General features: G+C 34.6%; 1 protein-coding gene across 3 annotated transcripts in view; it reads left to right on the top strand.

Moving 5' to 3' along the window:
- The window catches only part of BTBD9 (BTB domain containing 9), a 111,625-nt gene that overhangs the window by 45,721 nt on the left and 42,212 nt on the right, over positions 1-23,692 (top strand). The gene's annotated exons all lie outside the window — the stretch shown is intronic.

The following is a 23,692-nucleotide window of genomic DNA, read 5'->3' as shown; positions in this document are numbered from 1 at the left end:
TCTATTAATTTATGTCTATAAATTTAGCTTATTCACTTCTATTTAATTAGATGTGGCTTTAATGTCTTTCCACTGTGGATTTCAAATTGTTGCCCACTGACATTTTAGCTGGTCTCGTTGAACTGAAGCTTTTCAGGAGAGCTGTAGATGCTTTCAAAAAGTGAAATAAGTGAGAGAGACTCATACTGGTTCAGTTTGATGCTAATATTATCTTAGCTTTGGCTATGCTACTGGAGGTTTTCTGGATTTTGGTTGACTCATATTTCTATCTTGAATTTTTTCTGGGAAAATTTGTATACAAGTTAAAACAATAGGTAAACCCTCTAGGTGATAGTATAGAACATTCCTTCTATCTAGCTTATGTATCTAAGAGCCTAAATTTCACACATATGTGTAGACACATGCAGTCTCCTACTGCTTCTAAGAGGAATAAAAATCAATAAATGTAGGGGAATAGATGGGGACGAGCTTGTGCTCTTCGACAGTGACTAAACATAAGCCAGCAGTGTGCTGGCCCAGGTTGCTCAGAGCACCACCCAACCTGATCTTGAACACTTCCAGGGATGGGTATATTATACGAATTCCCTAAAAATAGTTTGGTGGTGCAGTTACACCTGTTCTGCAGTTTTCCCCTGGTGTAGACATGTTGGTCAGAGGTGTCATTTGGGTTTGGTTTTATTTTTTTCTGTACAGTGACATGAATATACAAAAGATTTGTTCTTAAATATTATTGTGCTGGTCAGGCTAATGTGATAGCAAACAAGGGATATTCCGTTCCCTTTCAGAATATTGTTTTTACATTTCCTAAATTCCTTGTAATTGGAAAACTTCTGCTGTAGAGTTTCATAGAAATATTTTCCATTTGAAATTTTTGTTAACAATGAGGATAATGCTGCACTTTTAAACACATTTTTAAGTTTACACTTTGAATAATAAGAGTTGAGTTTATTGTATAGCTGACATTAAAAGAGCAGAAATGTAAATATGTATAAAATAAGATGTGATATGGTGAACTTGGGATTTGTTTTATGCATTGCAGACCATTGCTGCATCTGCTAGAGTATCCAATTTCTTCAGAAAAAAGAAAGATAAACCTGTTTAATAAAGTTCTGCCTATTTTATGAAAGATCAGTTTAAGGGGTTTTCTTATGGACTTTTAATTGACATTGATACTTTCAGAATCAAATGTATTCTATGAAAAATATTCTTCCAATGTGATATTCCTGGTTCAGAAATGTGGTGAATAAAGAACTTAATTGAAAATAAACTTCATTTTTGTCTCATGCTAGAAGGTAATTTTAGAATAAATATAAAATTGATTTCAATATATTTGCAAAGTTAGGCATTTCGACTCATTGTGCAAGCTTTGTAGCTATTTTCTTTCTCCGAGTCTGGTAGTGATGGTGGTATTTTCTTTGCATCTTGGTTTTTAACCTTTATCTTCTTTCTCTGAGAGGCCAGTGTATTTGAGGCATTGCCATTCCTACCAAGTCAATAGTTTCTGAGGCTGTTATAGAATTGTCTTTTATGTCATCACCAAAATTGACCCCGAACTGAGGACAGTACGATAAGGAAAGTGATGTATCTGAGGTGATTGCTCTGGGTCCTTATCTCTTGGAGATAAAATAAACATATTGAAAGTTGGAATGGTAATGTGCCATTGAATGAGTTTGGAAACCATGTTTTGTTTGGTCTGGAAGTACATTAAATGTATCAGGTGTCTAAATACAGAAGGACAAGGTCGGTTGTAAAAAGTTGTCTGCCCACCTGCTTCTTTCCTACTGTCTCAGAAAAATAATTATACTATTTTGAAATTGTGGAGATGACGTACTGTGACTGGAAGCTGAAGAATGTTTTCTCTTTGCTGTGATTTTATTATTGCAACCGTATTATCAGTAAGGTAGTGTTGTAATGGGCAGAATAGACTAATCTTTGAGATAAACAAAAGTTGAACTGATTAATGGTTATGCGATCTCTTGTCAGAACCACTCTGTGTTACAAACAAAAGGGCAGTATTGTGACTAGCAAAGCAATATTGAATCTGCTGTTGATGTATTTTCTACCACCCTTTGAAGGTGGTGGGTGATAGGAGCAGCAGCAGAAAAATTCTTAGAAACATACTCAATAGAGTGGTAAAATAAAGGTAACTAATTCTCATTTTTGTAGACTTACAATACTTTTTCAAAAGCTAAACTTGTTGAAGTTACTTGAAATTACAAAGTGTCAAAGCTACAGATCTAGTGTTCTTGAAGCTGCTACATGTCAAGCAGCTTATATGGAAATGGCTTTCAGGTGTTAATTTGTCATTCAATATTTTTTATTTCCATTTATATGCTTTACTTGGTGTAATGAGCATGTTTTGATTGAGCTATTAATTGAAAAGAAACTGATGCTGACTTTGAGATGAAAGATAGTTTTATGAAAATTGAAAGTGTTTGCTGGATTGCCATCTCTTGTTTATCTGTAAAACAAAAACAACAACAAAATGGAAAAATAGCAAATTACAACTGACTCTTAACAGTGTTTTTTTATTCTTATAATTTTTGTAATGTTAGGTCTATTTTGGTATATTTTTTTTCTTTATTAATATCAGTAAAGAAGCTAAGGTCTCTAAGCTTTGATGGTCAGGATCCTTCTGTAATGTCCAGAGTGCACTGAACATCTCAGAGTTTCACTTTAGTCAAGACAGTATTTTGCATTTTAAATCTGTTGGATCAATTGTCAACTGATAAACTGTGATGAAATGCAGGAGCTTCTTGTTATTTCACAGGGAAACAGCAAACTACTGGCAGAAAAAAATATGTTTGTATTAAAAATAGAGAAAGAACTATTAGCAGAATAATAAGGTAAGTAGTTGTATGTTGCTATTTTAGTTGAATGTATAGTGAAGCGATATCCTATAAAAGAAAGTATGATCTCAGGATGAAAATTTAAGTATGAAACAGTGTCTTTCATTTCAGTGTTCTTCTCCATAATGACATGAAAAATAGAAGCCATAAATTCCTCAGTGGGATCTGGCCATTTTCAGTCTTTGAAATTCTACTACTAAACTTTATTAACAGTCTGTCCGATATGAAGGAAGATGAATCCTTGAAGCTAGCAAACTGTTGCTGTAGCTTTAGAGTTGAAGAGCCTTTTGTCAAAGGAAAGATGTTACGTTTAACAATGTGCAGACTGTATTTCTTACGGTGAATTAAAGTATACTAGTACAGAGAAAGAGACATCAGTTTTTGCTTTGGGAGTTTGAATGTACCTTTACCTTGGATTAAAACTACAATTAGGAAAACGGGAAGCACAGTAGTAGTAGTAGCTATTCATTAATAACTAGTGGTTGGTGCCTGGTTTTTAATTCTGTTTCACTGCAAAGTTCAACAGAGACATCTCCAAGATGTGTATTTAAGAGCTGCTCAGAGCAGAGTGAGTTATCAGCACCATCTCGACCCCTGTACAGGCTCAGCTTGCTTTCTGCAGACTTGCCTGGAAGCCTTTGCCCCTCTGCTCCTTCTCCTCATGATGAGGATGTTGAACAATACCCACTCCCGCTATGAAGTCACTTTGCTTTTTCTGTCTATAATACATGTACTGGTCTTGTGCTTGTTCCAATATAATAAGCTTGGGCGGAAAATGCTTGAGCAGCCCTGCAGGAGTTAGCCTGGAGGTGGTCTGAACAGTCTTTGTAGATTTAAGTTAAATCTGCGTGGAAGTACTACTTTGCCCACACTGGAGTTTCTCCAGAATTGCGATGCTGAGACATTGGAGCACAGAACTTGGTTTGTGACTTTTATTTGGGACAAAAATGTATGCAAGCAGTGTAGTAACATCTACGTGACTGAGTACTTGAGTTGAACAACCTGTGCTACACTCAGTAGACTGCGCACAGAAGTGGATTAGTAGCTTTTATGTCTGTAGTGTGGCTGATCTGCTTGGTAGAACACAGGGAAGAGAAGTTACTGAGAGTTGAATACTGCTTCTGATTCTTAATCTTTTTACCTCATTTCTTTAAAATAAAACTTAATTCAGATTCTGTTTGCTAGTTAGGAATACTTATTTTCATACTTCAGTGTTAAAGTTTTGGCTGGGAGTTTGCCTGATCCTCCTTGACCATGTTTGCCCAGTGACTGAAGAACAGTTGGAGAGCAAAATGTATATACATAGGTTAGTATTCCATATAATTAGATCATAGAGTATGTGTTTGTTGATTTTATCTAAGTCATGGTTTGCTGCAGTGCAGTTTAGTGTTTGATTATTTCTTTTGATATATGGGCATTGATAGAAACTCCTATGTGTGACTGCTTTTGAGGGATCAAATACTAAAAAAATAAGACTTTAAATGGGGTTAGAGTTTTTCTTTAGACTGAGCTTAATACTTGTTCAGTATGATACAGAGTTAGTAGTACATAATTTTTTTAATATACAATATTTATTGAAATTTGAAGTGATGTAGGTCATTTGAGTGGAATAGGAAACTACTCTTCTTCCTCCTGTTATGTTTGAAAACTTAGAGTCTTATTCTGTTACTGTCTCTCACCTAGCATTCTTCCTCATTAGTAGGACTGGAATATCTCAAAGAAAATAATATCCAAGCAATGTCTGTGTGGCAGACCCATCACTCAGTGCCAAGAGGAAAACTTGAGGTATCTTTGAGGTCATGAGAACAGAAGATAGAAATCTTCACTAGCTTAATCTATTTTTGCATTCTATTTTTTCAGACTGAAAATTTTGAAATAATATTTTACAATTGTGGTAGGTTATGTTGGTTTCTTTTAAGATTTATATATCACATGGAGGAAAATGGAATGTAAAATAACTGAACTCTAAATAGGAAGAGCTGGTAATTAATCTGTCTTGTGGAATACTGCTCATTCTTCTGTTACCTGATCATGGTCATCAAAGGATACTATAATAGTTTTGAAAATTAAGCTTACTAAAGCACTCAGCTTTTTTCCTGAGGTTATTTTTTTTTATCTAACCTCTTGCTATTTGTGAGGCTATTCTTGTCAAGAAATATACGGTATGTCTAAAATAGCAAACATAGCTTTCTTAACACTTACTTAAAGTTACTTTACACTTACATATTAAACATATGTTTCATTTTCATCTCAATTTTGTCTAAATTGAGCCTCCTGCTCTAAATTTCTGAACATTTTCTTATTTACTGATTCCTCTGGTAGAGAGGTGATGTCTCTACTGAGATGCAATGATGCATGTGTTGTAAAGTAGAGGAAGATGGCATCATGTGAAGATCCTTTAACTACTGGGGGGGGGAGGGTAGCAGTGACTTCATCTGCCCCTGTGGGATTTTAAATGTGTGTCTAAACAGAGTATAAATTTTTGGGGGTCCAGGGTAAGGATTTGTCTCACAGGTTTCTGAGTTTTGTTCTTTTTCCCAAAGATTACTGCATCCAAATAATATATAGGAATACCAATGTGTAATATGCTAATATGTTAACCAACATTATAGGTTGATGTTAATGAAGTGTAAAAAAGGCAACCACTTATGTAAAATGGGAAGGCAGCTCTCAGTTCTTTGTTGCAAAGCATATAAGGCCTTGTTATTAACACACCTGATTTTCTATCTTCTCACTTACCTTGAGTCCCCAAATTTTGAAACAATAGTAAAAATAACATGCAGGTATTTGCATGAAACAAACAAATGCAATAGATTCTCCCTCTTTGCTTCCCATTTAGCCATGTTATAAAACAGTTATTTCAAATATTAAAAAAAAGAAACTCCACATCATTTGACCTCAACATTATTACTTTCTGCATACAAGAAGAACAAGACAGAGCTAATTGCCTTCCTTTGGTTTGTTGTGCCTTCCACCACCAAATTTACATTTAGGAAAAAAAAATTATTTTTAAAATAGTTCTGCTCCTAATTTTATTATTTACATTTTTTAAAACTCCATATATGATACGAGACAGATTTTGAAAGACAGTTTTCTACAGCACTTAAACAAAGACTTTGGTAGAAAACAACTGATAATTCTTGTGTACACTTTGCAGATAACAGCAGATATGCTATCACATTTTTAGTTATTTCAGTCAGTAAACTAAAAAAAAATAAGGTGACTTGTTTTTCAGAGCTATAAAACTCCTATCATGGTGTGTATGTTGAACAGTAGTTTCTGTGCTTTTCTGGTAAGATGAGCTCTTACCTGCACAGGTTTTTCTCTTGAATGGAATCTTCTCAAACTAGAAAGCTGTGGGATTTCCTTCCTTTTCCCTACTTTTCCCTCCTTTTCCTTCATCCATCCATAAAAGGAAGACCTATATGTTTCAGTTGAGGTGGAGGGAGGAGAAGAAAGGTATCTACATTTTTTTCCTGTAGGAAGGTTAGAGTGCAATATGACAGTCTCTCACTTAAAGGTCTTTCCTCCTCTGCCCTGCAGTGGAGGTCTCTGAGAGGCCCTCAGTGGTGTATTCGATTCGTAAGGACACTGTTGCATTTAATGAAGTTAGTGAGCAGAGCTGTTGGCATTATGGCTTACGTTGAGTTTTTACCACTAGGTCTGAATATTCTCACAGAAAGGCTTTCATTAAAACTAATTTTTTTTCTAAAAAAGTAAAAAGGATAAAAAGGTAATGTCACCATGTTTACCTCTTTTTCTATATGTTCTTGATTTGTGCCCATTGAAGAATATTACTTAGTAAGGCATAACTTTCCTCTTTTGTTTTGAAGTTTGTTTATTTTTACAGTGTACGTAGTTTCATGACGTGCAAAAGTTAATTCCAAAATTCCGTATATATTTCACTATGGAGCTGTAAGGAGCAATAATTGTGTTAAGGAAGGGGCAGTACTTGTTCTGCCCTTAATGAAATTTTATGCAAACTGGGAAGTTGGAATTATAAGCTAAACTTTAACTTCAAGCTTTTGTCCTTGAAAGTTTAAAATATGTAAGCTTTCAACTTCTCAGTGGTAATAGTTGCAGTTAACAATTAGTAATTGAAGTACCAGAAAGTTGTTCTGCTGGTACCTGTAATTTACATTTTAATTCCCATTTTATTTAGTTATGTAAACATATAACTTGCTTTCTAATCCCCAGAAAACAGCTTTTGAACTAGTAGTTTTAGCTTTTTTTGAACTAGTAGTTATATCTGTTAGCTGGGAAGACTTATTGATTTTATGAATTTGTGGAAAATAGGCAAAGGGCCCCAAATTTGTTCTTTTCTCATCCTTAAAAGGAGCAAAAAGAGGGATCTGAGGAACTGTGTCATACAGCACAATTTCAGTTTCCAGAAAAATATTGGAGCAAGTAATTGAACCAAATTGTTTGTAGTCACTGGAAGATAAATGAATTACTGTCAGCTAAACTGGATTTGTCAAAAACAGATAGTCAATTTAGTTTCCTTCTGAGGCAGAAAAACAGGGCATGAACAAGAAATAAATCAGTACACTTATATTTTGTTGTAAGTAAAGCTTTTGACAGTAACATGGTATTTCAGTATGCAAGCAAGGGGAGCATGGTCTAAAGGAAAATACAGTAAAGTGCATATAAAATTGGAGCAACACCTGTTGTAACCGTAGTTAAATATAAATGGAAAATGGAATTATAATATGAAGTGGGATTTTTATGGGGTCTTTCGTGTGTTCCATACTACTCTATATGCGTAATGCCTTTTTCTTAAATTTGCAGATGGCATGAAACTGAGAGAAGATTCATTTATGCAAAAGGACAAAATCAGAGTTAAAAAGAATCTTGACAAGTTGGAGACACAGTCTGAAATAAATAGAATGCAGTTTCCTAAGAACAAGTGCATGAGATGAATATATTTTCCATCTTCTTAAGGAATAAGACAAGAAGTAATAGGCATAAATTATAGCAATTAAAAGTTGGATATGGTGCTAAGAAAGACTGTCATTAGCTACATACAAGCTGTGAAAGCTTCATAAGTGAAGAACTTTAACAAGGTTACATATTTATCTGTCTGGAGTGTAATAAATATGGTTTGATCTTTCTTTGTGAAGGGTGACAGGAGGAATGGACTACATAGCATCTTAAATTATCTTTTAAACCTTTTCTTCTCTGTGACTTCTGGACTCTGATTTCTAGACTGTGTGACTGAAATTGGGAGTTTGAGTTAAAGCAGCATGATGACCATAGGGTCAGTAGAGTTTTATTTCTTAAAAGCTGATGATTCTTCTGCATTCTGATTTTCAGCATTTTTATTGGTGGGATAATTTAGCTCCATGGTATATAAACTATAATTTATTGATCACTGTTTGTGGGTACATAGTATGGTGAAGCACATTTCTTTAATAGCGTATGCACTTAATTGCATGAAGAAACAAAGTCTCTACTAACTGATAACAAATATAGGAAAGACATTCTGTTAATATCTTCACTGGAAAAAAGCCTAAATATTGCCAGGCATTGTAGGATCTTTAAGAAGAAGGTCAGACAGAGACAGAAAAAAATTGCCCTGATTTTGGAAAAACCTTATTCAGAGTTTGCATGTGTCAAAACCAATTAATTCGGTGAGACACATGAGTAAGAAAAACATGCTTATTTTATTCTGAAACTCATAAAATAACTTTTTTTAGTAAGTTTGATAGAATATCCAGAGGTCTGAGAAGCTTGGAGAATTGCCACTGTCATCACGTCCAGAGAATCTGAGAACCTTTGATTTAACTGATTTTTAAAATGCAGATTTTTTCTGCAGTAATATGTAAAATTTTAAATTTTTTTTAAAATTGGATTGTCACAAACCTACTGGAATGTATTTTTACCATTAGAAGATTATTTCTGACTGCTCATGGGAAAATCATACAGTCTTTAAAATTGTGGTAGAACATGCTCATGCTTCTCTTTTGACATCCGTGTGATTATTTATGTGTTACTGAATAGCCACAGCAAGGGTTATCGTCCAGTTTCTGTCAGAGTTAGATACCTACTCATAAATGTCTGTATGTGATTCAATGATAAAAGATTGGGGTACTCAGATTTTCTTCTGGAGTTCAGGTAGGATCCAAACTGAGGTCATGTGAATAGCCCTTTATATAGTCTACTGTATTGGTAAATTGATTTGCTTCACATGAGACTGTGTTCCTGAATAGCAATATCATCTTTTCAGAAATGATGGCCTTTAAGCAATACATGGGACAGTTGCTTCAAAGGTTTCAAAAGAGAAGAAGGGGAAAAAAGAAGGTGAAAAACAACAGCAGGAAGTAAACTGATTCTGTATGTTACTGTGGCAGACAAAACATTCAGCAAAAGAATGAGTTAATTTACTTGTCCTTGGAAATTCCATGTATAGTCATTCCAATGTATAGTCAATAATTGTTAGAGTAATCTGGGATGAATAGGATATAATGGCTAAAACTTTTCCCTACTGACATTAGTTTCACTGGTCACACGTCATGTTTCTATATACAAAGAACGCAGATAAAACACCTGACTTTCTTTATGATGTTCTGTGGATTCAGTCAATTAATTTCCGTGTATTTGTTCAAAACAATAACCTTTACCTTTTCTTTTAATTTGTTAGACAATAGAAGTAACTGGGAGAAAAATAGTTCTTACACTGCTTTGCAAATAAAAGGATTACATCTGTATTTTTTGCAGCCTTCGTAAATTTTTCTTCCCATTCGATGTGCAATAAAGTGATGTACTGGTTTGATGCTTCTCTTTTCTAGTTCTTTTAGTAGATGTAAGTGCAATGTTTTATGCAATATCTTTCATTAGAATTTTCTTTTTTCTAATCAGAGGGGTGCTACTTCCCCATGTTTCTTCACACAGTCTGTTGTCTGCTACTTCTTCCCTTTATTCTTTTGTTTTCCCTTATGCTCTCTTCAGTTCTCTTCTTGAGGTGTTTTGTTGGTGTGTTTTCCTTTTCCAAACCTCTTGTTCCCTGCTAATATATATTTCTTACCGTATTTCTTTGACTTTTTTTCTTTCTTTTGAATCACCTTTGTGGCAATATTTTGAGCTGATAGTAATGTGAAATTATAAACCTGTGTTAATGAACAAAGCATGATGGCAAGGCACATTCTGCAGAGTTTACAATCAGAGAAAGAAAAGAAATAAGCAGGAATAACTACTAGAGTAAAGGCTAATCATTACAGGTAACCTTTCAAGATGAATAATTTTTAAGAGTGATTTGACTAAGAGTTAGTAATTTTTAACAAATGAGGTAGAGGGGTTCTTTTCCAGTTGTATGGGCAAATGAAGTATGGAGCTTGATAGGAAAAGGCTTGTTAGGAAAAAGTGATGTGAAATGGTTGGAAATAAAAGCAGTGTTCAGATATTTTAAAAGATGGAGGTAGAAATTATGTGTAAAGCTTTAGGATTAACTTTCAGTGGTATATTTAATTTGTTCAACTGAAGACCATGGAAGTGCAGAAGAGATGGAAGCAGGGAGTGGGGCCATCTGTACTTTTTCTCCCAGCTGTGGTCTTTCTCTCTATCGATCAAAGTTCTTCACAATAAAGAACATTTAAAACGTCTTGTCTTGGGCAAATACTAAACAAATTTTATTTTGGATTCAAGGCTTAGACTAGAACTATATAGGAGTGTAACATTTTGATTTTTGTTTCTCTTGGATGTAAGTTTAAAAACTGTATGAGCTTTAAAGGCTCTGAAGATAGATATCTCAAATATTCTTTAGTGACCTGTTAAAACCATTCCGTGTCAGAAGTGATGAATAGTTTTTGTGGGTTCTGAACAAGTTCCTGATCGATTGGTTTTTAGTTAATGAGGGAGAAGAAGGGCAAGAGCTGAAGTCCAGCTGACTGTGCGAGAGCACACCTGCCTTTTCTCTTTGCTTCATTTTCTCAGTAATGAAGGAACCAATTGGTTTAGAGCGATCAATGCTGACCTGTTAGGATCAGGCAGTGTTCCGGCATTGCCAAGGCAATTAAATTCAGCAGAGCAAGGATTATAAAGGAAAAAAAAAAAGAAAGGGCTCAAGACTTTGATTTGAGTAAGAGCTACATTGATATTTTAAGGTTGGCGAAAAACCCCAACCCAATATAGTTTAAAAAGAATTAAATCATTATCATGTTCTCTTTTGTGTGAGATTGGGAATGACAAGATCATTGTCATTCGTCCTTTAAATCCTGCTTCTGTGACTGGGGATTTCTGACAATGTAATCTATGTATTTGGAGGAGGCAATTTGCTTTGAAATTTCATATTGGTACTTGAAAACTTCCCCCACTGTTGTTTATTATAAAACTTATAGACTGCGTACATTCATACAATGATGGATTCCAATTGACATGGATAAAAAGAAAAAACAAAACGCCCAAACCCTTAGTCAGTAATTGCAATCCATAGTTCTTGTCAAGTGTTAAGTTTAGAAAATTTGTCATATATTTTAAAATTTAAGTATGAATTTAAATCTCTTGTGTGGATTCCCTTAAAAGGAAATTAATTTATTCTCTATAAGAGTTTTGGCCTTGTTAAAACCAACATATTTGGCAAGTTCAAATTACTTACATCAAATATTAGTTTCCTGCTCCATATTTTAATTTACAGATTTTTCGAATGTGGATATTAACTGGTAACAACATTAAATAAAATGCCAGGATGTCCTTTCTATGCCTTTTTCCTACTTGGAAGAGGCTTGGAAGAGGCTAATGCATTCTTTTGTAAGATTCATACATTCTGAGTCAAGACATTTCTCTAAAAAATAAAATAAATCAACCAAAACCCTGAAGGCAAACCAAAAATCTTGAAAAAAAAAATTAAAAGTATAATATCAAAATATGATTTGTCTTTGTATCTGATGTTCGCAATTTTACTTGATTGACCCATGTTTCAGTGCAGGGAGGGGTAACCTTCCCCTCTTTCCACCTCAGAAACATCAGAGAACATGAATATAGAAGTTCCTTTAATCATCAATTCCATGTTGTCATTTTAACCTTTATCACACGAGCATTGTTTAGTTCATGCTTGCCCTTGGGCAGATGAGGTGCATAATCCTATTATTTCAAGCTTTTAAAGCATTTTTATTGGATCTTTGTAATGGAGTACTGTGTTAAATCAACTTCTTAATTTGAGGACTGAAGCTTCTGAGCTAATAGGTTGCATTCATTCTAGGTGTTAACTGTGACTTTGTGCTGACTTCTGTACATGAGTGTGTATATGCATACAACTTAGAGAACCCCAGTGAATATGATCATGTATTCCATAATGGGTAGGAGGAGTGGACATTTTTAAGATGCCACTTTTGTTATGCTACTTTTTTGACATAATTGTTCCCCCTTTAGTAGTTTCCACCAGTTAGTTTTCAGATACAGTTGTAGAAACTATTTCTCTTTGTTTGCATATGTTGACTACAGAGGAAACCTTCTACTTGAAAACAAAATACCAAGTGTGTGGACTTCAGAGGTGGTTGTTAGATTGGTGCATTTCTGCCCTTGCGTGGGGAGTGTGCTAATGATGGATAGTGCTAATAACTTCTGTCCGGAATGTATCCTCTTTTAGGATGCATCATCATATAATCATTATAATCTCCACTGATAAAGAAACATTTTGAGATGGTTTTGGGTTTTTGGGGGAATTGTATGCTCATAAAGCATGGGACAGGTTTAATGTTACTTTTCACACAGAGTTTATTATAAAATAAGAACACTGGATGTAAACCTGTATTGGTTATCAATAAGATAAGTGAATTCTGTATCTCTGGAGGATACTGGTGTTAAACAAGTCTTGAACAAACTGTTTTTGAAAAAGAAGAGCCAAAGAGTATTCATCCATTGACAGTAAGGAAAATTGATTTTGGCTTATCCTGATCTACTGATGGAGATCTACTGTGATCCTATTGCACTAACAACAATGTTTATAAATATAGAAGAAAATTGGTAAAAGAATATTTTAAGTAATCTTTCTGTTTTTAAAGGGAAGGGATATGTTAGCCATTTATGAACTCAGCTCTCAAAAATGAGTGGTTTAAACTGTATATTTTTTTGCTGAAACAAGACTGCTTTTTCCAGGTCAAAGCATTCCCCAGATTTTCAGTCTCAGCTTTTTATTTGTAAAAAGTTCAGTCTCTAATCTAAACCTTTTATTAAAGTGCAGGTCTGAAAGGTCTCTTTCAGGAAAGGGACATCACAGCATAAAATATAAGTAATACCTCTAAAAATGTATTTTTGATGATGGTTTAATATTTAAAAAGTCATGAAGGTTTGAGTTCTAATTTAAATGTGTCTCAGGCCTTTGGCATTAGTATTTATGAGTGTGAGTCATTTTGAGATTCAGTTTTTTGGTGTAGAGTAGGCATGCTCATAGACTTGACTAATGCAAAGCAAATATGGTGTACCATGTAGTATAGTAATCATAGTAAAGGTGCAGCTACAATGCTGTCCTTTTGCCATGCCCTAAAACAAACTTTTGGATTTTATTTATTCATTCTAGATGTCCTTTTTTGTTTATGTGTGTGCAGCATCATTGCTTTGAAACGGAGGTGGAAAACCAAAGCTAAAGGTGCAGAACTAAAAGCATATGCACTGGGTTTATATTTTTGGATACTGACATTCTACAACAATAGTGTATTATTTATAATAAAAATAATCTTTGAATTCTTACAAGTTAACATTGGCAATGCACACCTGACAAGGTATTTTCAAAATTATGATGCACTTGCTCATTGTTTTTGTTTTTTGGGGGGTTTTTTCTGCTTCACAATGGTGAATGTTTGAAAGTCTGAAGCTAAATCTGTTAAGAGTTCTCAAAGTAAAATCAGGTGTCATTTGTATGTGGAAAGATTTTTTTTTGTTACTTTTTTGCTATGAGATTAAATAATACTTTAAAAGCAAGTACCTTCAAAAAGATGTGTTGAAATGAGATAAGTATAGAACAGTGTGGAGCTGCCTGCTTATTAATTTTCACTCTGTTTCCTCCTTTTTTTTCTTACTCTTCCTTGTATTTTTCATCTTTCTGTAATCATGTTTGGATTTGTTTGGTTGACTGTGGTGAGGTTTTTTTGTTGTTATTTATTTTTTCTTTTTGTCCTAAATATCTCTCCTGATACATAAGTAGTTGTCAAGTTTCTTACGTCAGTTGATCTTTTCTCAGCATCGTGAATTTTGTTATTTATTTGGTGCTCAAATGGCTTGTCATGTACAGTCATGCAATAGGATGATAAATAGGATCTAGTTGTAATGTTTTCACGCAGTACTTAATATATGGACTTGATCATTATATATAGAAAACAGAATCAGACATTGGGCAAATAATTTTTAGTATTCCAGAGATATAAAATTATTAGAGCTGAAATTTGTTTGTGTCCGACCATTGTATTTCTGTTTTACCTACTTATTTGCAACTATAGAAGAATCCCTGAGTAGAAGAGAGAGTTTTAAATGTAGTTTGACCACATAGAAATCCTATTTCTATGCTGTATGTGTATAGCAAAATGAAAGTGTGCTCCTAACACAAGTTAAGCATGCATGTTTTAATTGTGATCTGGCTACTGTGAATAATAATACCAGGGGAGTTGTAGGGATGCAGGTATTATCTACTGTAATTCTGAGGGTTCTTTGTAAGACTTGTATGTGCTTCAGTCCACATGTAAGATGTAAAACCAATGGAACTGTGGCATTAAAATTACCATAATTTTGCTTCCTTATGCTTCAGTCGCTTTCACTAAATATGCATGGTCCTGGACTCTTTTTTCCCTGAAACCAGCTTAAAACATTTCTATAAGCTAATGTTTCACTAATGTTTTGACATTATTGACTTCTTTTGGCTTATCCATATCTTTCCTGACTTGATGTTAGGAATCTGCAAATTGAGATACTGAGAGTCAGCTGTGTGTATTTAGGTAGAAACAGTGACCAGCCTTGTCTGGACTAATTTTTATTTATTTTTTTTTTTAAAAGGCCATATAAAGTAATATAAAAAATTATATCAGGAAGTTTAAGGTTGATGTAGTTGAACCACTGGGAGTTGTAGGAGGTCAAGAAAGCTCTATGAGGGGATATGGACCAAATGGTTAGGTTATGCATCAAAGGACATACATTACATAAATCAATACCACAATTACTTGCTAAATGTAGTGTTCTTAAAGATTAGAGTTCTTAAACATTTTATGATGAAAAGTACACAAGTTAATTATTGATTTCAACTAAAATTATGAGGCTGTATTGTATCAAGATTCATTTTGAATATATCAAGTATATCATCTATTTCAGGATACATGACATGGTCGGGAAATGGGAAACACTGATACTAATTCACCTGCCAAGGTGAAAGAAAGGGCGTGAGCTGAGAGGTGGAGAGTAAGAGATCTGAAAATTTAGTGTGAAAATATGACTTTCAGCATAGGTAAGGAAGGTCAGACAGACCAGAGGGTAAGGAAGCTCAAATGGGGGAACCTTAGTTCTGAAGTTCAAAGGTTCCACTCCATGAAGGACAAAAGGAAGTCACAGTCTTTTATTCCCTGTAAATTTCTAGTTAATGAAAATAGAGCAATAAATAATATTGATTGCCTCCATTTCCAAACAGATATTTGTCATTATACTGAGAATAATAATAATATTATGGAGGAAAAAGTACTATTAGACTGGTAATAGCCTCCTAACTGACATCAATTACAACTAGGAATAAAGCAATGAAGTATAATGAAGAGCTGCCTACTGAAACGTGTTTTCACTGCATTAATATGTAAGAATAAAATGCATTGACTTACCTTTTAGCTACTTAAAATAATGCAGTACTGAGCTCAAATTATCAGCTTAATAAAGTGAAGTAGATGGTTTAAAAGGTAACACAGGACATTCAGGAAAATCGAAATGATGCGCTAATGAAATTTGTGCCTACAGAACTGAGATTCACATAACTGCGTAGTAAGATTCCTTTCCAAGATACTCTACTACAGAGCACTTCTGTCACTTCTGAGGGAAGAATTGTGGCCTTCAGAGGGAAAAAAAATCTTCTTGAAGAAGATACAATACAACCTAATGCCTTTCAGTGCCAGTTGTTGCAATGTAATGTTGTTAGGATCTAATTGGATTTTGGATAGGAGAGGGTTGTGTATACTCATAGCCACCTTGGGAAGGCCACATACGAGGTAATAACAATGGAGACCTATCAAATATGCTGAGGGTAGGTATGGTGAAACAAGCATGTGAATACCACCAGCTCCGCTAGTCCCAACACAACTGTGTAACTGCAGGTTTCTGATGGACTGCACAGCCGTTAGAGCTAATCCTAAATCACTAATTTCATTCTCACTGTCTCACCTGCTATGCAGTATAGGGAAATACTTTCTATTTCTTTTTTTTCCCCTTTTTTTTTTTTTCCTCTGACTTTTTGATTCAAGTATAATGGTTTATTTCTTTATTGAGGAGTCACATTCTAGTGTTAGCTTAGTAAATTCAGCAATAGTCAAAAGCAGACAGAATTAAAAGAAAACAATTTCCCATTAAACCTAACATCATGGTTTTGTTTTGAGAACTCCAGTTTGTCAGTGCTAGAGATTTGCTGTATAGGCAGAATTCTTCTTCCAGCTGCTATCGAGGTGAAAACAGATGTGTGACGTAGGTTTATAAGGTGGTGTCAGGGATATTGTGGTAAGAATTTAGATGGTTCAGAGCACTTGAAAAATCTTTGCATTTTCTTTACATATAAATATATATATGAATTTTAGAGCTGCATTTGAGTGTTTCTGAGCATAATACGAAATTCAACAGTAAAGGAAAAACAATCAAGATTTACCTGAATTGAGGTCTAATGCAACACCTTCATGAGTAATGGAAATATTTTAGAGACTGCTTTAAACTTGGAAAAGAAGGGTTTCTGAGAACTACATGTCATCTGGACTGAAAAAGGCAGAGGTTTATGGAGAAGAAATGAGTTTGTTACATTAGAGGATCCTAGATCACTAAATTATTTAAGAAGCCTTTATTTTCTCATGATGCTAAAACCTTTCAATTTGCAACTTTCAGCATTTTCAGTACAATTCTTATGCTTAGTGAGTTTATGTTGCTTTTTAGAAACAACTGATAAAACTGCTCTCTGGCACTGGTTAATATATAGATAGCCAAATGGATAATGGCTTAATGTATTCTGTCTTCAAGTAAGTATCCAGATAAAGCTCTGTTTCATTCCCAAATAAAAGATTCCTTGTTCATAGTGCAGGAAGTTATTACTGTAGGTTTTCTTTTTCCATGACCATAAACATGAGTTCACTACAGAAGCAGTCATCTTGCAACTGGTAGAAATATTTGTGCACAGGCAAGTACTGACTTTTTCCCGTCCTTTCAATGCTCTGCGGGATCTGTTATTATTACTATTTGAAAGGCATTACAAAGAAAGATCAAGGCAAATTTGTTGTTGTTACTGATACAAATATGTGCTATTGTCTCAAACGCAGGCTCGTTACCTGGTGCGCAGCGCCAATTCACGCACTGAGGCGAGGTAGTTCTATTTTTTGTTGTAGTTTGCACAAAGTAGGGAGCTGGGTGGTAACCATCAAAACTTCACACTATACATTTTAACAAACAAAGGTATCAGCATTCATAGGATACATATTACCTAACTTTTGCATTAATTAGTACTCAAACCCTTCTTTGCTAGATATATTTCTCGCTTCCCGTGCTAAGTATTCTGTATGCGTAGTTCTTCCTTCCATTTGGGTCTGGGGTCTATCTTTAGTAGTTGGTCACTGAGTCAGTGGTCATGATCTCCCACTGGATAAGTATCACCTAGAAGGAACCTACATGCAGCTCACTCACTGTTGAGCAAATTTTGGACAGGTGAGAATTTTAGTTTCTATTCCACTTAAAAGAAATAACGTTTAAAAGAAAAGTCTTTATTTTTCTGGTTACCATTTATTCTCTTTTCCTTCCATTGCCTCCAAATTGATTTTAATATTTGTGACATTAGATATAAACAATTTAATATTTTTACATGTTTACCCATAGGAAAAGAACTGCATGAGTGGTTATTGTTCTTTGGTTAAGGAACCACTTGAATGACCTAAATTCAGTAGCTCAGTAAATATATTTCTGTCTTCTGCAGTCTGTTCGCCTGCTCATGAGTTTTAGTAGCATATTTCATAAACATGTCAAAAATAAGTTATTTTCATCTTGTAGGAGAACAAGAACAACATTTTAACAAAATAATAAAATTTTCTTTGGGCTGTGGCACTCCAGCCTGATGGTAGTCTTTCAGTGAGCAAATATCTGGCTAATTAATTTAACTGGTGCAATATTGCGAATATTGCAATATTGCTGTTCTGAATTTAACAGTTTTCCTGATTGCTTATTAAATCATCAAGAGAAATGAGGTAAATACCAAGTGATACATGTGGTTTTACTCTACAACTAAAACAAATTTCCCCCCACGCCTCTCCAAAAAAAAGAGAACAAGCGAGAACAAGAAATAATTACATTAAAGTAGTTTTCTGTCTTAAATGCTCTGCCTTCAAAATAACCATAATTCAACTCTTCTCACAAGAACTTGAGTTTCTGGAAGTTTTGTTCTCTTGGTCCAGATATTGGAAGTCACTGCCCTTCTCTTTTGCCATCTCATTGCTGCTGAGCTGTATAGGAGTGTTTGTGCAACTTAATATAGACCTGCTTGTAATCCAAATTTATGATCTCCTTTCATCATGTTATCTATTATTTCCTGTAAAACACAATTTGATTTAAAAAGAACTAGACTATGAAGCTTACGAGATTGAATCTGCTGCACTGTCCATGTTTGATGAACAGTCTCATAAATAATATTTCTTTTGTCCTTTATTTTATAGCCCAGTTCAGGCCTGCAGTATTTAGGAGTTAGGTCTTTAATATGCTAGAATGTATAAGCAGTGAAAATTAGAGACACTGATTAAGAGAGGTAGCAACCATGTATATGTGTAGCAGGTGATACAGCTAATTGATATCATGTCCGATTTTTCCCATAAAAGACACAACTTGGTGAATATAGAAGTAATTGGTTGTTACTTTCACTGATGTGTCTCACATCAGACATTTGTTTCACCAACATGAAAAATGTGTCTTATAATTTCCAGTGAGGCTTCTCTTCTATTTCATAGTGACTGATATATATTTCATGTAAATTTGAGTCTTCATTAATAATTTTTAAAATGCAGCCAAAGAATGATCATAGTTAAAAAGTTTGGCTAAGCTGTGTGTTGTCAGGAGCAGAACAGATGTTGCACACTTTATTTATGTCAAAGGAACGCCAAAGCAGTCAGAACTGACATTCCACTAGTTTGAGTGTAATTATTTTTTTTTTTTTAGAGGTTTTGCTCCTGCAAACATTGCTCCTACTGTTGAACAATTTAAGTTGATGTTTCTTCTAAGTGACATAGTAACTGTTAGCATGGCATCTGTAAATCTGTAAATCACTGGGTAGTACAGGGATATAATAACTGTATCCTCATCTTTTTAGTTAAGGAACCAGTTAACAAAACCACTCTTGCCTCAGATCTAACCCACACTTGAATATTAACACTAAATGGTATATCATAAATGTTTAAAATTTATAAGGCAAACTTAGCTTAATGTATTACCTCACATTTCAGCATTCCAAAATTGCGTAGCCAGTTTGAAATTGAGCCGGCAATACTTTGCATCAGTTTTCTAACCACCTCCACCTTCAAATCTACACAGAATTGAATCCATAGGTATGAATTTTTAAATCATAAAAATATTGATGAAAAAGATGTATTCCATCATTTTTATGTTGCCAATACTTAGCTGATTTCATTTGAGTATTGCTTAGTACTTTTCTGGTATGATTTTAATGTAATAAATGGTAGGGTTTCTTCCATATATCATTGGATATATTGTTCTAATACTTTTGAAGTATTTCTTTGTCATATTGTATATAGTCTGATTCCAGGCTAGATCTAGACAGCACTTACTGTATTATCTTTGGAGCAAGAAGTAATTACTGCATGCTAAAATCACAGACTGGTTGAACGTGAGAAGCTGGGGAAAATGGAAAACATTCTCAGATTTCACTGAGCAGGACTATCCTGTATTTTCTTCTGTTTCTTCAATATGTTTAAAAATGTGGAGGCTGTAATGTATCTATATATTGAAACCTAAGCTAAATTGACCCAAAGTCATGAAACTACATCAGAACATAGGATGATTCAAAGAAAACTAATCCTGTTGAAGATTATCTGTATTTTGGAAAGAATCTGTCTCCATGTCACACCAGCCTGGAAGGTAAGCAGAGCCAGCTTGTGTCTGCTCTCTAAATCCTGTAACCAGTTTGGGCTAGAACCAGACCTTCTGAGGAACAATGCTTTCTTCTCTGTTTGTAAGAACTACTTTTTTTCTGTAAAACTGGATTTATTAGAGTCCCATTTTATGTATTCAACAAAGATAGCATAAAGATAAATGAAGGTGATATTTGTGTTTGGCTGCAAAGTCGAATCAAGGGTAGGGTTTAAATACAGAATTCTTTACATCGAAGTCTTACTATCTTCTTCTACCTTGTTTTTTATTCATGTCCGTTATGAGATCAGATGTAATTGCAGATTTCTGCCCATATGTAGGTGAGTTCTAGGAAATAGAGCTACTTTGGGTTGAGGTCTGACCTGAAACAAAACCAGGCAAGCCAAGTTCAGATTTGACAACTTTAGTGGAACTAGAGACGCGTGCAATGTGAAGATGGAGATTCATGCAAGTTTATCTGAATTTGGGTTTTTTGTTGTAAAAAAATAAAAATTGGAAACCAGTAATGAAAAACAAAACATTTGTAAGCTCATTATTCTTACCTGTGGAATACAAAATATCAGACTGTGCAAGTCTCACTTATGTTCCGAAGCACATCAGTGTTAATTTGGTTAAATATGTTGAGAAACATTGGATGCTTGGTTGATATACTGCTTATGTACAGTACACAAGCAATTACATGTGCTGTCTAAGTATTGCATACCAATATTTTTAGGCACTTGAATGCTCCACCATGAAATATCTGGAAGCACGTTTTAGCACATTACAAAGAGAAATGTGTTTTCAGGCTGCTACCCTGTTGGCTGTATTTGCATTAATTGCAAAGGTGAAAATGTTTGTTACTGTACAGGCTTTGCAGGCGTTACATGTACTTTTGCTGCTAGAGTTCAATGATTTTGTCTTGTGTAAGTTTTTTGTTTGGTTTGTCACTCTTACTTTCAATATTTGCAGCAGAGATTTCCTTTGTTATGCTATAGACTTTACTAGACTTTCCTGTCTAAGAGTGGGAAAACTTGTCTTCTGTCAAAAGACAGATATGCTTTTCAAGTTTGTTCTGGCTTAATTCCTTATTTTATGTATTTATTTACGTTCACTGTTTTGCCACATGATTTAATGCTGGCAATAGATTTTTTTCCTCCTTGTTTTTTCTGTCCTCCTGCCATGGGACTGTTGATTCAGCTGTGTGAGCCTGAAGGATTATACGTTTTAGGGAGTTGTCAATAAATGGAGTTTAGATGGTGTTGAATAGCACTGTTTCCTTTTCCACTAAAAGACAAACAGAATATCTTCAAATGCCCTTGTGTGTTAGGCTGTACCTCATGCATCTTTGTGGCAGTGACTGGAATGTGAATGTTAGTGGTTTTTAAGCAGTTAGGGGAGATATAAAGTATGTAGGACTAGCACTGGTGTCTCATACCAAGTGCTCCATGAAGGAAAATGGAATGCCAAGTTCATAAGAGCACATTTTTTACCTGTTTGATTTAGTTCTTTGAGTTTGCTGTTGCTGTTCTTAGGTTGCTTTTATAGTAACTTAGAATGGGTATCAGTGCAAAATACCGGTTAGTTTCCATTATCTCTCCTTATTTAGTCTTCTGTCTCAATATTCTCAACAGATTGGAATCTGTGCTTAATATATTTTAGAGTTTGTCTGTATCTTACTGGTGTTATTATAATGAAGCATTAAAATGACCTCTAGAGTATGCATATTTTTGTATTTTGACACATATGTCCTAAGCACTGTTCTGATGTAGGCAGATGAGCTTTGGTATTGGTAGTCCTCCAGGGTATCCACAGCTGAATCAGTGGTATGCTCTGCAGCAGATGTTATCTGAATTAAATGTGTCAGCTGTACAAATGTAAAGAGCAGAAGTAAAACATAATTTAGTTGTTCAGAAACATGAGTATTTGTGGCCACAACAGAGTACACATGTCATAGTTTTGTGTAAATGTGAAGAATTGCTCTGGGAAAAATGGGAGATAGATGAGGGCCATTGCCATGTGGGTGCCTAATTAATCAACCCAGGGAGTCCATTCAAATTTTAGAAGTTTAAAATTCTACCAAGCTCCAGTAGAACATATTGTTTTCCCTCTAGTTAAAACAATTTTCTTGTAAGTGCGGGAAAAAAAACCCAAACCCAACCAGATTATTTTAGTATTCCCATTCTGGGAATTTTAGGACCATGTGTAGCATGACTAGCTGTGGCCAGAGAAATCTGTGACATGTGGGTGAAACTCTTATAGCATTTATACTTTCAGTATCCGTTATTCTCAAACAGGGCCAGAAAATAAAATAAAGGGGCAAAATTATCATGCTGCGTTTCTGTTCACCTGCCAGGGAAGTACTTTTAAACACTATGAACTGATCAAGGTTTTCTCTTTAAAGAATGATTCAGAGGTTTTTTTTTCTGTCTTCCCTTCAGTCTTAGCAGTTGAGTCTAAAGTCCATTAACAGTGGAGCTAGTCCAGCCATTGGATTGTGATTCTGCAATCACACACAGATTCATAGATAACCTTGTGTTTTATAAGCCTGCTTTGCTGCTGACAGGAATTTGAACAATTTCTGATCTTACTGAAAAAAACAATCAAGAAGTTTGCTCTAGTATTACAATTTCATAACACGAAAAATCCAAAAAAATCAGTTTTAAAGCTAATTATGAAGCAGTTTCTTGTGTTCCTATTAATATTGTTACTTTGTTTATTCTCTAAACTCTTTAAAGCAAGGAAGCATAACTGAAGGATGTCAAAGTATCTCTCCATTAGTAATGCTCTGTTGGTTAGCCGGGAGTGGGTTTTGTCCAAGCAGCACAACTCAGTCAATACCCTTCTTGCCTGAGAGAGACGAGGGAGTCTCTGTGGCAAGCCAACCTCCATGTACACTTAAAAATATTCCAAGATTTTTCCTGTATTTAATTGAATTTTGTGCTTCTGAGGCTGGAGAGAACAAGAACAGTTACTCTTGTCAAATCCTGGACATTACCTGTGTGTTTAGGGTTCATTAGGGTTACCTGTGCTTGTGAATTGACAAAAGAAAGTAATCTGGTTCACATGGGCAGGTCTGGGGAAAGAACTGCTGTTTCCCTGACCGTCAACCAAGATTCCTGTGATGGTCTTTGCAGGCGCTTGGCACAGTTATGTAATAAGGGCTAAATTCTGCTTTACTCTTAAGACGTAGGTTCAACTTCTTTATGAATAATAAATATTTTCTTCAATTTTGCTACTTTATGTTTTCTACATAGAATAATTTTCGGGAGATTTGCTACTGTGATAATTAATTGATCCATGAGTTAATATTAATTAGGGAATAGCATTTAATTCTTTTTGTTAGAAGTCATGATAATTAAAATTTCTAAATGAAATTTGGAGGTTGAACATTAGTACACTAAATAGCTATGAGGGTTGCTTTATTGTTTAAAAAAAAAAATCACAGGACTGAAAAATGTCTTGATACAGATTCAAATTGATCTATTGAGAAACACAAGCAAAAATGATGCTGTTGGGGAATGGCCATGATGTTGGAAATATAATTATAGTACGTAAGTGAAAGATTG

Source organism: Pipra filicauda, unplaced genomic scaffold, assembly GCF_003945595.2.
Source record: "Pipra filicauda isolate LSUMZ 115617 unplaced genomic scaffold, ASM394559v2 scaffold72_size3293161_pilon, whole genome shotgun sequence".
NCBI classification, from domain to species: Eukaryota; Metazoa; Chordata; class Aves; order Passeriformes; family Pipridae; genus Pipra; species Pipra filicauda.
Note: the sequence above shows the minus strand (reverse complement) of the source record. Positions and strands in the feature narration are given on the sequence as shown.